This window comes from Pan troglodytes, chromosome 8 (genome assembly GCF_028858775.2).
Source record: "Pan troglodytes isolate AG18354 chromosome 8, NHGRI_mPanTro3-v2.0_pri, whole genome shotgun sequence".
Taxonomy (NCBI): domain Eukaryota; kingdom Metazoa; phylum Chordata; class Mammalia; order Primates; family Hominidae; genus Pan; species Pan troglodytes.
Window position 1 is genome coordinate 22,630,306 of NC_072406.2, and position 15,389 is coordinate 22,645,694.

The 15,389-nt window shown below is 36.9% G+C and overlaps 1 long non-coding RNA gene across 3 annotated transcripts in view; it reads right to left on the bottom strand.

Moving 5' to 3' along the window:
• The window catches only part of LOC107966900 (uncharacterized), a 570,559-nt gene that overhangs the window by 471,684 nt on the left and 83,486 nt on the right, over positions 1 to 15,389 (bottom strand). For all 3 annotated transcript variants that reach the window (XR_008537673.2, XR_008537675.2, XR_008537674.2), the window contains exons 2-3: positions 11,198 to 11,312; positions 6,698 to 6,791 (exon numbers count right to left, since the gene is read on the bottom strand). This is a non-coding gene — a long non-coding RNA (uncharacterized LOC107966900). The remainder of the gene's footprint in view (positions 1 to 6,697; positions 6,792 to 11,197; positions 11,313 to 15,389) is intronic.

Here is a 15,389-nt window from a genome sequence, read left to right on the forward strand (position 1 = left end):
ACCCAGTGTCCCATAATTATAAAATCTTGTATCCCATAGTACAAATAGCAACATATATAAATGAATGTTGATTGGTATGATATGATTAACTAAACTATGGACTTTATTAATATTTCATAAATTTTTCCACTCATAGATTTACTGCTGTTGTTCTAGGTTCCAATCCAAGATCTGGAATTGCCCTTCTTTGCTAGTCTCTTTAATCTCTTCCAATCTGTAAAAAAATCCAGTCTTTAGTTTTCTTTTATGAACTCAACACTTTTGAAGAGTACTGGCCAGTTAATTTGACATACATCTTTAATTAGGGTTTGTTTGATGTTTTATTATGAAGGTTGAATATTCATTATCAACAAGAGTACCACAGAAGCAATGTACCTGTCTCAGTGCATCATATTAGACTGTAGATGTCAATATGTCTTATTACTGGAGAACTGTGGTGATCAAATGAAGGTGACTTTGCCTTAGTTTCTTGATTGAAAATATATTACTTTTTCATTTTTAATGAGTGATTTGAGACTACGCAAGTATCCTGTTTCTCTTCAAATTTTTGCTTACTAATTTGCATCCCTTGGAGGCTCCTACCCAAAACAATTACTACCCCAGGGTTCTAGTGGTGGTTTTCTTTCTTTCTCTTCCTTCTTCATTTATTTGTTGAAATTCTTCATAAGAAAGAGCTGTGTATTATTCACCAGTTATTTATTCATTTGATTTATTTATTTCAGTACAGAATTTTAGATATTTATTTTCTTTGGAGGTTATAGTCCATTATTACTACTACTACAGTTTTGTGGTCCAAAATGTTCCAATTTTTAAAACTGACAACTCTGTTGGTTTTTTTCCTTGACCTTTTGACAAGCCACCCATCTTTTTTTGGAGCATATCCTTACTTTCTGGTACCACAAGATGCTCCAGGCCCATCTGCTATTTTTTTCTGCCCCACCTCTGGAATATACCACTTCTTCAAGATTGCTTTTATTGGTATTTGAGGCTTAGAAACAGAGATCTTGGAATATGCTATACTGAATGCTGCAGAGTGTCATTATTTCTAGGCTCTCTTAGTTGATAAAGCTTAGGAAATAGATGTCTGTATAGTAATTCGGGCTTACATATACACCCATATGTATTTCCTATCTGCCTATTTATCTACCCATCTATCTTCTATTTTCCATCCATCATCTATCTATATCTATCTAATCTATGAATCTACTTATTAAAAATAAATCAAGATAATTCTGATATCTCCAATTCAAATCAAACATCAAGGGTTAATTCTAGCCTTTTCAAGGATGTTGGAGCTTCCTCCAACAGCAAGAATTTTGGCTGTAATTGCTACAATATATTTATTTAGTTGTTCTACCCTAGGGCCTGCTAGTTTTAGAATTGCTAACTCATACACCTGTGAACTAATTTCTAACTTGAATAGAAAATTTATGTATTGTACATTTTGACTTTAGTCTTAAATCACCCAATCAAAATCCTATTTTCCAGTGTTAAGTATGTTCTTTTATTTCCCTATATACCTCTTCATTGTATTATTCTCATTAATACAGTTAGTTCATTTGGTTTGGTTTGTGTTCCATTTTCTGAATATAGTAAAATCACCTGTGGGATATATAATTCTACTGGTTTCAACAAATGCACAGAGTGGTGTATCTACTATCACAGTCATGATACAGAAGAGCTGGATCAACCCAGTAAATTCTCTTGTGCTGTCCCTTTATACTCAATTATACCCCCCATTCACTCCAATTTGTGAATATCACTGATGCTTCTTATCGTTTTCCATCCTATAGTTTTGCCTTTTCCAAAATGTCATATAAATTGAATCATACAGAATATAGACCTTGTTTATATCTTCTTTCACTTAGAAATATGCATTTATTACTCATGATATTTTACATAAATCAATACTTTGTTCTCTTTTATTGCTCAGTAGGATTCCATCGCATGCATGCACGCATAGTTTGTCTATCCATTCACTGGGTGAAGGCTATCATGATTGTTTCCAATTTGTGGTAAACATAAATGAAGCTGTTACAAGCATTCAGAACTCTCAAAGTGCACAGCTAAGAGACAGCCTGATAAATGAATAATTTTGTTGCAAGAATTTGCTGAACTAAAAACTCAATATTGGCAAAGGAGGAAACAATATCAGAGAGGTTCATTGATACCTAAAGCTACAGTTAGAAAGAGAGAGAACTGGGATTGGAATTGACAGTGTCTTTGAGACACTGGCTATGCAGTAGCTATACAGGTCGTGTGAGTGGCTATACAAGCCAACCTAGGCTCAAAATGTGCAGTGATAGGGACTATTGCCTGTGATCACAAATTTTCGCATCTTTTATTTTCTTCAGTTCCGGCAGGTTCCCAGCTGCATTCCTGTTGCTAAGTGAGTCACTCTGAATATCTGAGGTTCAGTGCATTAACGTGGAGCACAGTGTTTGTTTTGAAAGTCATTCGTGAAATAATAACCAATGTTCACCAGCACAATAAGTTCTATGAGCATCTAAAAAGCAGAAGTCTGCTTAATTAATGTGTGTTTCCCCAGGTATATATGAATTGAGAAAATTGTATTGTATCTGAGTCAATAAACACATTAAGCAGCAGCAATTGTTGGAATGAGAACATTAACAACAATGCAGTCTTAGATCCAAAGTTAGACGAGCCCATCAGAGTTCCAACTATTCACAAATGAGAAAAATTGAAAAAGCTCATGCTGCTATGTATATGTCACAAATAATTTGCAAATGCATTATTTTAGAAATCTTACCTGACTATGGTTTTCCTGAAAACCCTATTTCACAAACTTGTGTTAGAATAGGACTTGAGATGCATTTAGAAGAAGTATAGTTTCTTTGGCTTTGTTTGAGGTAGAATAGAAAGAAACACCAGGATATGACATTTAGAAATGGCCTATCTTCAGATGTGAAGAACTGTTTGGGTTAATTTTTTAATTGATAATTTGATGAGATTTAGGGATATTGGCAGTGAAGGGATAAATTGCAAGACATTAAAATTGTGGAGAAACAAGCTTCTGAAATACTTAAAACTGAAATGAATAGTCCTGCAATAATTTCCCCCTCTGATACAGAGGAAAGAGATAATCAATAGTCTGTGTTTTTCTTTCTCCTCACCTGCCTCTCAAAATATCACAGGTTTTCTCATCACAATTGTATTTCACAGGAATGGTGTGAAGATAAGTGAGTTACCATTTGTAAAACACTTTCATGTCAGAGGTGCTACACTTAAAGATAGTGAGAAAGTAGAAAGAAAATAGGTGACAACTTGTTGAAAAATGTGTCATTGTCCATTTATGGATAACTTCAGGGTGGCTCATGGTAAAATCTTCACCCAAAGGTATGTGAATCTATTTGCACAAAGTAGCATGCTGAGTATTGTACAAAGCACACTAAACATCTTTTAAGTCACTTTGAAAATGGCAACAGTCTCAGGGAGGAACATACAGAAGGCTATGCTGCTATGTTGATATATCTAAGACAACTGAGAGAAAAAAATATGCAGGGTAAAATAAACTTCCCATTACAAAAGCAACAAAGAAAAACACAAGTTAAACTTTCCTACATGTACCGCAAATTTAATGGGTCTAATGCAGTTTTTGCTTGTTCTCTAGGGTTCATATCTTCAGTAATTACTGCACTCAACCATTCAGTCTTCCAAGTTAGAATGAATGACTAAGCCATGATTCGTTTTTCTTGCTTTGATCTATCAGCCACTAAATCCTGACATGTTCCCCTCTAAGTCTTCATAAGAGATACTGCTATACTCTTTTACAATTTCTAACAACTCTATAACTATTTTCTAACTGGCATCTTTGCCTTTAACTTATTTAATCCTCTGTATTAGTCAAGGTTCTCCAGAGAAAGAGAACTAATAGAATACAAATGCACATAAAAGGTATAATGTGAGGAGCTGGCTTGCATGGTCATGGAGGCTGAAAAGTCTGCTATCAGGAGGACCAGGAAAGCCAGAAGTGTCATTCAGTCTGAGTGTGAGAGCCTGAGAACCAGGGGAGCCATTGATGTAAATCCCAGCTGAAGAACCAGAGAAGAAAAGATAAGATGTCCTGTGGGTGTCAATGTGTGTGTGGCAGGTCTCTTGAAGACAACATACTATTGGGCCTTAATTTTTTATCCAGAGTGCTGCTCTGTGCCTTTTAAATGGGGTCATTTAGTTCATTTACATTAGAGGTTAGTATTGATATGTGTGGATTTGTTCTGGGTGACAAAGTAATCTGTACAGCAAATCCCCATGGACTTGAGTTTACCTATAAAACAAACCTGCACATGTACCCTTCAACCTAAAATAAAAGTTAAAATAAAAAGATGAGATGTCCCAGCTCAAGCAGTGATGCAGGAAAAAAAACACACATTTTCCTTTATGCCACCTTTTGTTTTCTTTAGATTTTTAACAGATGAGATGATGCCTGACCACGCAGGGGAGGGCCGTCTATCTCATGGAGTTTACCAACATAAATGTTATTCTTGTCCAGAGACACTCTCACAGATGCACCAACAGGCAAGGTTTAATCTGGGTTCCCCGTGTCCCACTCACCATTGACACACCATTAACTATCACACTCACCAAATCTACAACTCAGTCTAATAACTGTTACCAGAATTGTACTGGCCCACACATGTGTGCACTTGCACACTGTTAAAAGAAAAACTTTAGCCAAACTAAATTTAAAAGAGGTTAATTGAGAAAAGAATGATTCATGAATCAGACAGCCTCCAGAACCAGAGTAGGCTCAGAGACTCCAGTGCAGCCACATGGTGGAAGAAAATTTATGGACACAAAAAGGAAAGTGATATACAGAAAACAGAAGTGAGGTACAGCCAATCTGGCTGTTTGCCTTATTTGAACATGGTTTGAAAAGTTGCCAACTTTTCATTGGCAAAAACTCAGTGATTGGCACAAGAATAGGCTACAGTCTGTTTACAAGTCCATTTAGGTTATAGTCACAATGTACACAGAAACTTTTACACCAAACTTAATATATGTGAGGAGGCAGCTTTAGGCTAAACTTGATTTAACACACACCATTCCTGATGCCCACAAAATGACTCTGCTGATGCTTTTTCCCAATATAATCGAATTTGGGAACACTAGTCTTGCAGTCTAACATGTTTGATCTTCCTCACTTGTCTCTGAAACTTGATCTCTTACCTCTCTCCTACTGTGAGCTAAGTTCTATCGATAATGAGGAATTTGCAGTTCCCAAATACATCATGCTTTACTGACATTATGATCTTTGAGCTGCCTTTTCTTCTGTCTGTAATACTATGTTCCTATTTCCTCAAATGGAAAAAAATCCTCATCCTCGTTGGGTGAGGACATTATCTTTTTTGCAAAGTTTCTCAGGACTCAGATTTCCCTCTTTTTTTCTGCATCTTTCTTTGCTATTTTACTTATTGCACTGTATTGCAGTTACCCATTTATCTATGTGTGTAAGCATGTGCTTATGTTTTTCTTTTCCCACCTTGCCCACTGTGAACTCTTTAAAGGAATGGAAGTGTATCTCATTTCTGTACCCCTGGAGCCCATCACAGATCCTGGCACATAATTTATGTTCAATAAATATTTAAGAAAGGATGAAAGAGAAGGAAGAAATACAAGGAAAGGAGTGGGGAAAATCAAGGAAGGGAGGTAAGGAAGGCAGGGGAAGTATTTCCTTTATAACTATGACACTTGAAACTCAAATATATTTTCCCTAGGAAACACAATTATGGTAGCCCCAAATGGGAATTAGATCACAACAAAATTTACTTTACCAATTTGTTTAGTGCATACCTGATGTGTAATTTGCATGAAGAAATGTAACACATGAAAACAGCCCTTCCTTATAAAAAGGAAACTGTATGATGACATGCAAGGCCCAAGATCTGGATTCATCATTGATTGGAAATTTGAGATTGGTAAGATGCTGTAAATAGCCTTGAGATAAATTATTAGGATAGTATACACAAGATGTTTCATTTTCACTAGAAACCATATTTCCTATTTATTGTAACATTTAATCATGTATTTTGTTGTTACATTTGGAAATAAGCTTTGCCTAACATGATAGATTGATGAACCAAATCACGGAGCTATCCTCTAAGGCTTTGTCGGTTTATAAGACAGAATACACTTCTCGAATCTGAAGCATATAAAACATAAATAAATATGTGCATTTTGAAACGCATTTTGTTTCCCTTATCATGAGTGATACTGGTTCCCTAATAGAGGATTCTATTTAAAATACACAGAATATGGAATTAAAGGACCTTAATGTTGATAATTATAACCAGTATTTGAACACGATTTTCAGTAACTATGTCCTTTTGGGGTCTTGGGATATCTTTAGGCAACAATCTAGCATACAAAATATATGATTTTTAAATTAATATTATTGTATTTCTCACAATAAAAGATAGTGCTTGAAATTCTTCTAGCCGGTTCCAAAAGTAATTCTGGACTAAGATTATATAGAAAAAAGAGAAAGTCCTTCTTCCATGTCACAGTTTATAAAATTCTGGGTGAAGATTATACAGAAGAAAGAGAAAAAGTCCTTCTCCCATGTCACAGGTTATAGTACTTCAGTGTCAACTCCTGCCATCACTTTTACTTTCAAGAATTTAAGAGCCTAGCTAGCTGACTAAAGCAATCTTTACATTATTTAGTGAAATTTGCTCACATGATTAAGGAGGCTGAGAAGTCCCACAATCAGCTGCCTGCAAGCTGAAAACACAGGAAACCTGGCGATATCAATTCAGTCTGAATCCAAGGGCCTGAAAAGCAGAGAAGCCAATGGTGTGAGTCTCAGTCCAAAGACAAGAAATGACTAATTCCAGCTCAAGCAGTCAGACAGGAAGCAAAAAGGGTGAGTTCCTCCTTCTTCCACTTCTTGTTCTATTCAGGCCCTCAACTGATGGATAATGTTATTGGTGTTACTGAGTGCACCAATTCAAATGCCAATGTCATCCAGAAACACCCTCACAGGCATATCCTGAAATGATGTTTAGTCAAATGTCTGGGCAGTCCATGATCTAGTCACATTGACACATAAAATTAACCATCACAGCTATGAAGCCTCCATATAAAGTAACTTTAGTGTCTTTCCCATGTCCATTACAAAAAACAGTAAAAAGTATAAAAATTATAGGTAAAATTTGCACACCTCTTTCAGGAATACTGAAAGGAACATACTTATAAAAGTGAATAGCAAGTATTATGGTGAATCACTGAGGAATTGAGGTGACTCACAGAGGAGACTCCTCGATACTCCTTTGTCCAGTTATGATGGTAAATTGACTATAGCAGCAGCCATGGCCAGAGAAAGCTTTGGTGATGATAGTGGCTCATTCCACTAGGCAAGCCACATAGACCAACAGAGTGGGCAGCTGAGGGTGACGAGAATTTAAAATAGGCAGGAGAGTAAGGGAGGAGATAAGTGTTGGCTTGTAAGCTGCAAGCAATAAGAACTACAGTTTATCCAACTAACATTCCTCTTTTTAAGTTGCCCAGGAAGAGAGGCCAGACATAATCTTGGGGGAGCTGTTCTCAGATGGGGTGAATATCCCAAACAAGTAGAATCCAATGTGCAGGAGGTAAACTGCAGGAGGTGCTTTGGTGGCCTCCAGGAGACCAGCCATCTTTAGAACTGAGACACTCCTGTCACCTCTCAGCCTGACTCCTCCTTAGGAGCTGTCCTCAACTGAAGGATGCTTTCTCACACAGGTTCCTCACCTTCTCTGAAAGCAACCCACATTTAGTGAGTGGTTAATCAATGTGGTGATCCAAAGTCCAGCCCCCTAACCTCAATTTGGGAAACATTTGAAGGCTTAGTTCAGCTCATGTGTCAGTGGGAGAACGGTTTGAGCCCTTGTTGAGACTCTGTGGAAATACAAGTTCTCCCTCTGCTTACCCTGTTTGCTTCACCTTCCAATAAGCCACCTGCACACACGTCTTTAACTTGGATTCCATTTCCTGGGGATGGGGAGTTTGACCTACACAGGGAAGTAGAACTGTTACTGACTGCCACGTGCACAATGATGAAGGAAGCATTCTGTATGTTCTCATCACTGACAAAACTAGGGAAGTAATATTGGCAAGAGCAACATTCACTACAAATTTTGGTGCTTTATAGTAAGGTCCAACCTCCTCATTTTGCCTAAGAGAAAACAGAAACCCAGAAGAGGAAAACACTTTTTAAGCTCACCAACTAAATCAGAGAAAAAAACTAGAACCAAAGAACCAGTTTATTTCACATTGGAAAAATTATCTCTGTACTTTTTCCCTTGAGTAGCGGTTCTTAAATCCAACTCTGCATCAGAATCATAGACCAGACTTTTTGTTTAGTTTTGTTTTTATGGTTTTGTTTTAATAAAGATTCCCAGACCCACCCCAAACTTTCTAAATCAGAATCTTTCGTGGGAACTTCCATTAAAATTATATTTTTAAAAGCTGCACAGACAATTCTGATGACCAGATCACTTTGGAAAATGTGACTTAGGGAGTCTATACAAAGGAGTAGTACTAGTCTGCTCAGGCTGCCATAAAAGAGTATCATAAATGGGGTGGCTGAAACAACAGAAATTCAGTGCCTCACAGTTCTGAAGGCTGAAGTCCTAGATCAAGGTGTTAGCATGGTTGGTTGTCCTTGAGGGCTGTGAGGAAGGATCGGTTCCATGCCTTTTCCCTGGCCTCTGGTGGTCTGCATGTATATCTGGGTCCAAATTTCCCCTTTTTATAAGGATAGTGATTATATTTTATTAGAGGCTCCCTCTAGTCCATGAAGTATACTTTCATCTTAACTAATTACATCTGCAACCACCCTGTTTCCAAATGAGATTACATTCTAAGGTATTGTAGGTTAGGATTCAACATATGAATTTTGGGGACACAATTCAACCTATTTCAGGAGCCTATAATGTACAATTATTGTCCAATTTGATCTTTAAAAAAAAAAAGAAAGAAACAGGGGAAAAAACCTAAGTAGGTAAGCTGAGGAAGAGGGAACTGTGGAGAAAAGGATTTTCTTGACTGCACTTGGCCTCTGCTTCGAAGCTGTAGCATATCAGTATTAGGATATGGGTAGGAAGGCTGTGCTCTGTCTTACATTTGCTGGTTTTAGTTCTGCCTTCTCACAACTTAGCAGGTGCACTTCACTCCTCTTCATTATTGTGTCCCTCTCCATTGTTATGGTCAATGCCATCAAATAGGTCCTCATTGTTAAATTAGGCTCCCAAAGGCAAAGATCTTTTTACTTGGATCACTTATATTATGCTGACAACTTTAACATTCTTTGATTTTGCAATGTAATTATTAATTTTATTATTATTTTGCTTTCCATTTGAGCTTTCCACAACTAACATAAGCTAGCATTTACTGATGGTCCAGTATTTAAAAGGTGCTGCACCAAATAGTACAAAAATATGATGTAATATTTAATCTTTATCTAATTGCAATGATTTTACTAACTAAAGCAAAGGCTTAGGACCAATAAATAAGTGTTCAGTCACAGAATTGATATAAGTGATTATTAAGGTCACACACCATTACTTTAAATAGCTCTTGGATTTTTTTTTTCTCCTAGTTTTCTAGACTGTTGTTTTGAATGTCACATCAGATAAGATAAATTTTCATTGCCTCCTGGATATGGTCTAATAAAAGGGTATGGTATCATTTTTGGAACATAATCAATACACTGACATTTTCCAAGAGTGATGTTTCATAGAGATTTAAGACCTAAATAAACAAACAAAACCTAACATGTGGTAGCACCTCTATAATTTAAGAATACTTTTTCTAAAGTCTCCCCGAAGAGTTAATTTTAATTAGTGGCATACTAGAAAGTTAAGGACTATTGAAAACCTTTCTAAGACTTGTGTGAAAGAAAGACTGTGGCTTATTTTCTCAGTCCTTGGAGACGAATAGCCAAATTTGTTTTAAAAAAGGTTAAACTAAAGGAGAATTTAAAAAACAAGTTTTGTTTGTTCTATTAATTGTAAGTTCCTTATGGAAATTTCGCATTCTTCGAACAGACAGAAGTCAGATTGACAAACATCACTGTAGACTTCCTAAAAAATACATTTTCAACATTTTATTTTAACATTGCAATAAATCTTTCCCATCCTGCTGATGAAAGGTAAAGCAATCTCTTTTGGGACTTGTCTGTTGGGTCTTCAACTTGAACAGTTCAGCTTGCCTATTGACTCTCAGTGCAGAGCTTGTTTTGTTACCTAATTCTTCAGAATTAGGGTGAGAGGTAAGAATTGGTGGTGAGAGGTAAGAAGTCAAGCCTAATTATGTTTTCCGACAGCCAGAGTCACCCACCTCCTGGGACCCCTTCTTAAATGGAACTTAGGGGTAGGAGGAATAACAAGGTTCAGGAACCAATACAACCACCATTCAGTTTCTAATTTTATCACCATCCCATCCCTTCTCAACACATTCCTATTCTTCATCCGTAAAAATCCAGTGCATGGAATCCTATGATCAAAGGCAAAAAAAGATAATGAAACTAAGTAGTACATTTTGTTCTCATTCTTTACTTGGCAAGACAACTTGATGTATGCTTGTATTAGAGGATGCAAAGTACACTTCCTTCACCTATTCAGGTTTTTGGGGGAGAGCGACGTTTTTGTCACTGTACAGTACAATTGTTGGGCTTCTGTTTCACATTTACAAATTTCCCCAGGGTGTGAATCCCCTGGGGTGTCAGAGGAGCTGACACGCTTGTCTGCAGAATCAGTTGGCTTTTAAGTAATTTCACCTGGTGCCTTGAAAAATCCTTCCAGAAGTCGTCTGTATCCATTTAGTGAGTTCTGCTCATGGTTATTCGGTGTGGATGCAGATTATGCAGGAAACTGAAGTAGTAGGTGACGAACTGTATATTCCCATCACATGTAGGTATGTGACATAAGCTAAGAAGTATTTGGGAAAACTGACAAAATTGAAGGACTACATAAGCGTTTAAGCTCTAATCGAGCAGCCAGTGATATTATGAGAATGGAAGCTGACAGAGCAACTTTTCTGGCAGGAAATTTTACAGCTTCCTTTAAATTTATTCCAGAAATTATAGGACCCTTCTCCCTCAGCCAAGATTACATTAGGGACCCAAAGAAGCCTTGCTTCTTCACCAGTCTCATCTCCTGGGAGCTCTCAGATCACAGAATTACAGGGTGACACTTACTAGACCAAGGGTCTTCTGGCTGTTGGGCTGTGGACTTGGCATCTTCATCAATGGTAGCAAAGGCTTTCTGGGTCTGGCTTGTGGATATCCCTGTGAGCTAGACAACTGAACATTTCTACAAAAAATAAAGAAGAGAGTAGTATGTTAATATCTTTGAATGAAACTCTCACAAGCACTGCTGAAATGGAAGTCAAAGTTATACTAAAGTCACTGTGTATAGAAACCATATCACCAGGAGAAGCAGGTTGGGAATTTGTGGGCAAAAAGTAAACAGACAGGAAAGCTCCTGCTTTCCAGAGCCTTCTCTGAATAAGTAGGTAGCTGTACTATTCCTTTGGCAAATAGGTGAATTAACTAAGTAAAAATCAATCAATCAAATGACTAATACAATGAGGTAAATTACTGTTATTCTTTAAAAATGATATAAAAGAATATTCCATGTAACTAAAACATATTTTTATTCTGCACTAAATTTATCTTTATAGATAAATGTAACTGTAACTTACATGTTTTTATTCTGCACTGAATTCATCTTTATTTCTTGTATTGACTTTTTCTTCAGTTTATTATATAGATCAAATGTCCTCTCTGGGCCCAGCCACTTTTTAGTATCTTATTGATATCCCTTACTGACACACAGAAGTGATAAAGGTAGTTTGAAAATAAAAAGCCGACCTTGTGTCTCTTTTTTGTTTTTTTTGAGATGGGCTCACTCTGTCATCCAGACTGGAGTGCAATGGTACAATCACGGCTCACTGCAACCTCTGCCTCCCAGGTTCGAATGATTCTTGTGCCCCAGCTTCCGAAGTAGCTGTGATTACAGGCGTGTGCCACCATGCCCAGTTACTTTTTGTATTTTTAGTAGAGATGGGGTTTCATCACATTGGCCAGGCTGGTCTCGAACTCCTGACCTCAAGTGATCCGCCCACCTCATCCTCCCAAAGTACTGGGATTACAGGCATGAGCCACCATGCCCAGCACCAGTTTGTATCTTAAGCAAGGTCTTCAATCCTGTTAGTCAATATTCTCTCCCCCAAGTTGGAAAAAGAAATACATAGAAAACTGGGTTTATGGCTCTGAATTTTGGTAGGATAGCAATGAGAGTGCATATTCTCTTTTGAATCCACACTGGTTACAATAACTTCTGAAAACACTCAGACATTAAACAGGGAAAGGGCAACCTGGTTTTTCACCCTTAGCACTTTAGATGCAGAATTCAGTATCTCTGAAGTCAAGTAACATTTTTCCATGATTCCCTGTGGTCTTAAATGTTTGAGACAGTCTTTTGATAATCAGAGGCAAAACCCAAGGAATCTAAGCAGGGCAGAGCTGCCCCACAATACTGACAGTAGCAGCACTGATTTTCCAGGAACACTTCCATACCATATTACAGCTTTAATATTGGGAGGCCTCCTTGAGTGGTTATTTTATTTCACTTAAACATTCAAATATGCTGGTCACTTCCATTCAATTTTATGTAGCTATTGGCTAGACATTTACTAAATATCACAAATGGGATAGGAACTGTGATAGGTGTCTGAGAAGCTGAGATAAAAGGTTCAGTTCTGTTTTCAAAAACCTCAGAATCTAGAGGAGAAAGGAAAATAACCTAACGATTAGAAAATGACAAGTGCTATAGTGAAGTTACTACAGGGTGCTTAACAGAGGCACACCTACCCCATCCTGAGGAGGAGGATTAATGAAAGACTTAGCCATGACTAAGCCTTGGAGCATGCACAGGAAGTAGTCTTGAGAAGAAGGAATATAAGCATTCCAGTCACAGAGATCAACAAGAAAAAGGTGGAGACACGTGTAGAGTTTTGTATATTGGGAATCTGCAAGTGTATTTATATAATTAAACGATATGGAATGGAGGCATGGATGGAGCAGCAAATAATCCTGGAGAAATGGGCAAGGATCAGATGATGGTCAGATAACTTCAAGGTCAAGAAACTCATAGTTTAGTGTAGGTGATGGGGAACTAAGAATATTTTTTATAAAGACAGTGAAATTATATTGACAGACGTGCATTTTAAGTGACTCAAGCTATGGCAGTGGGCGAAAGAATCTTGATGGACAAGACAGTTTTGAGGACAATGGGGAGTTGATGAGCTAAAGAAGTTACTGTGTAAGTTTAGCAGAGAGGACAATCATATGTGAGAAAGAATTGAGGGAACATTTCCTGGTATCTTTCACTAAGATACTTAAGGAAGAGAGGAGGTAAGACAGGTTTAAGATGGTGAATCTCTTGAGAAGATTGTAATTTCTGCATCAGACATGTTAAACTGGAGATGCTACTTTAGTAGAGGTTTCCAGTAGATTAAAAAAATCCTGTTCTCAGTGGAGATATCAGAGTAGGATTTTGATTAAATTAAGTGATTAGAAGAAGAAACTGAGAACAATGTCAGAGACATAAAAGGAAATCAGGGAGGTTTTGGGGTCCTTGGAAGATGTGGTCAGCTATAACTAATGCATAATTGAAGCAAGAGAATTAGTCAGATGAAAGAGGAGGGCTGGTCATACTCTTCAACTCTCATTTCATAAAACAAATTGCCAAAAAACAATAGGAAGTATATAATTAAAAGGAAAATGTGACCACAGATCACAAAGTTTTGAGAACTTTTTGGTGATATAAGTAATTGGAATAATATCAATAAATGATTAAAAGTAATCACATCCCACGTATATCACAATGTCCAATTGGATATTTTCATGAGACTTTGATAAGCTAATTCAAAGATTAAATTGAAGACAAAAATTAAAGTAACCAAGAAATACTGGAAAATAATAGTAGTATAGACAAACAGGACCTACCAGTTATCAAAATTACCAAGATAAATTATTAAGATATAAAATTAATGCAGTATTAATACAGACATAGACAAGTCGTTAGAACAAAAGAATGGAGAGTCTAAAAACAGACCTATGAAATATGCTCATTTTTATAACAAAGATAGTACTAAAATCATTAAGCAATTATAAACAATTCAATAAAGGGCTTAGGGCATTGTCTTTCCATTAGGAGAAAAATAATAGAACCCTGATTAGCAATACATGCACACACACACACACACACACATATTCATGTATATATATGCATATACTTACATATAATGAAAAGTAATGTCCTTATAGCAGAACAAACTATAAAGTAATATTTTATGACCTTCAGAAGCAAGTTACATAGTGTTAATATCATAAAAGCATTGACAGATTATATAAAATTTTTTAAAAACATGTTCAACACAATATACCATTAAAATTATTTAAAATCAACATAATGGCAGAGAAATTTGAAATACATAAAGGATTAAATTCCTTTAAGCCAAAAATCTCCTAGAAACCAATATGATAGGCAAACCATGCTATAATATATTAACAAAGATTATAAAGGAGAAAGCAACAGTATCACATGGCCAGTGAATATATGGAAAAGTGATTGACTTCACTGATAATCAGTGAAATAAGATATTTTGCACAATGAGATAGTCAATACCAAAGAAATGTAGCCCAGATGTAAGATTCCAGATGTGAATTCTCATTTACTGTTACTGTTTTGTTTTTTTTGGTTTTTTTTTTTTTTTTTTTTTTTTTTTGAGACGGAGCCTCGCTCTGTCACCCAGGCTAGAGTGCAGTGGCAGGATCTCGGCTAACTGCAAGCTCCGCCTCCCGGGTTCATACCATTCTCCTGCCTCAGCCTCTGAATAGCTGGGACTACAGGCACCCACCACCATGCCCAGCTAATTTTTGTATTTTTTTTAGTAGAGACAGGGTTTCACCATGTTAGCCAGGATGGTCTCGATCTCCTGATCTTGTGAGCCGCCCGCCTCAGCCTCCCAAAGTTCTGGGATTACAGGTGTGAGCCTCCACACCCAGCCTCTCATTTACTGTTGATGAGAAAAGATGAATGATTTTGGTAATGACTCGGAAATATTTATAAATTTTTAAGTGCATTTGCCTATGACTCATCACCCCTATTAAGAATATTCATTGAAATATTGTTTAAAACCAAAAGTATTAATACCATAAACGTTCATCATCAGCAAAGAGGCTACATATATACATCATGGGGCATCCACAGCATAGCCATTAAATAGAATGAAGTAGGCCCACCCACACTGATGTGCCACCAGGGAAAGACCTGTGGGATATATTAAGTGATTAAAGAGCAAGGAATGAAAAGCAGTTTAAT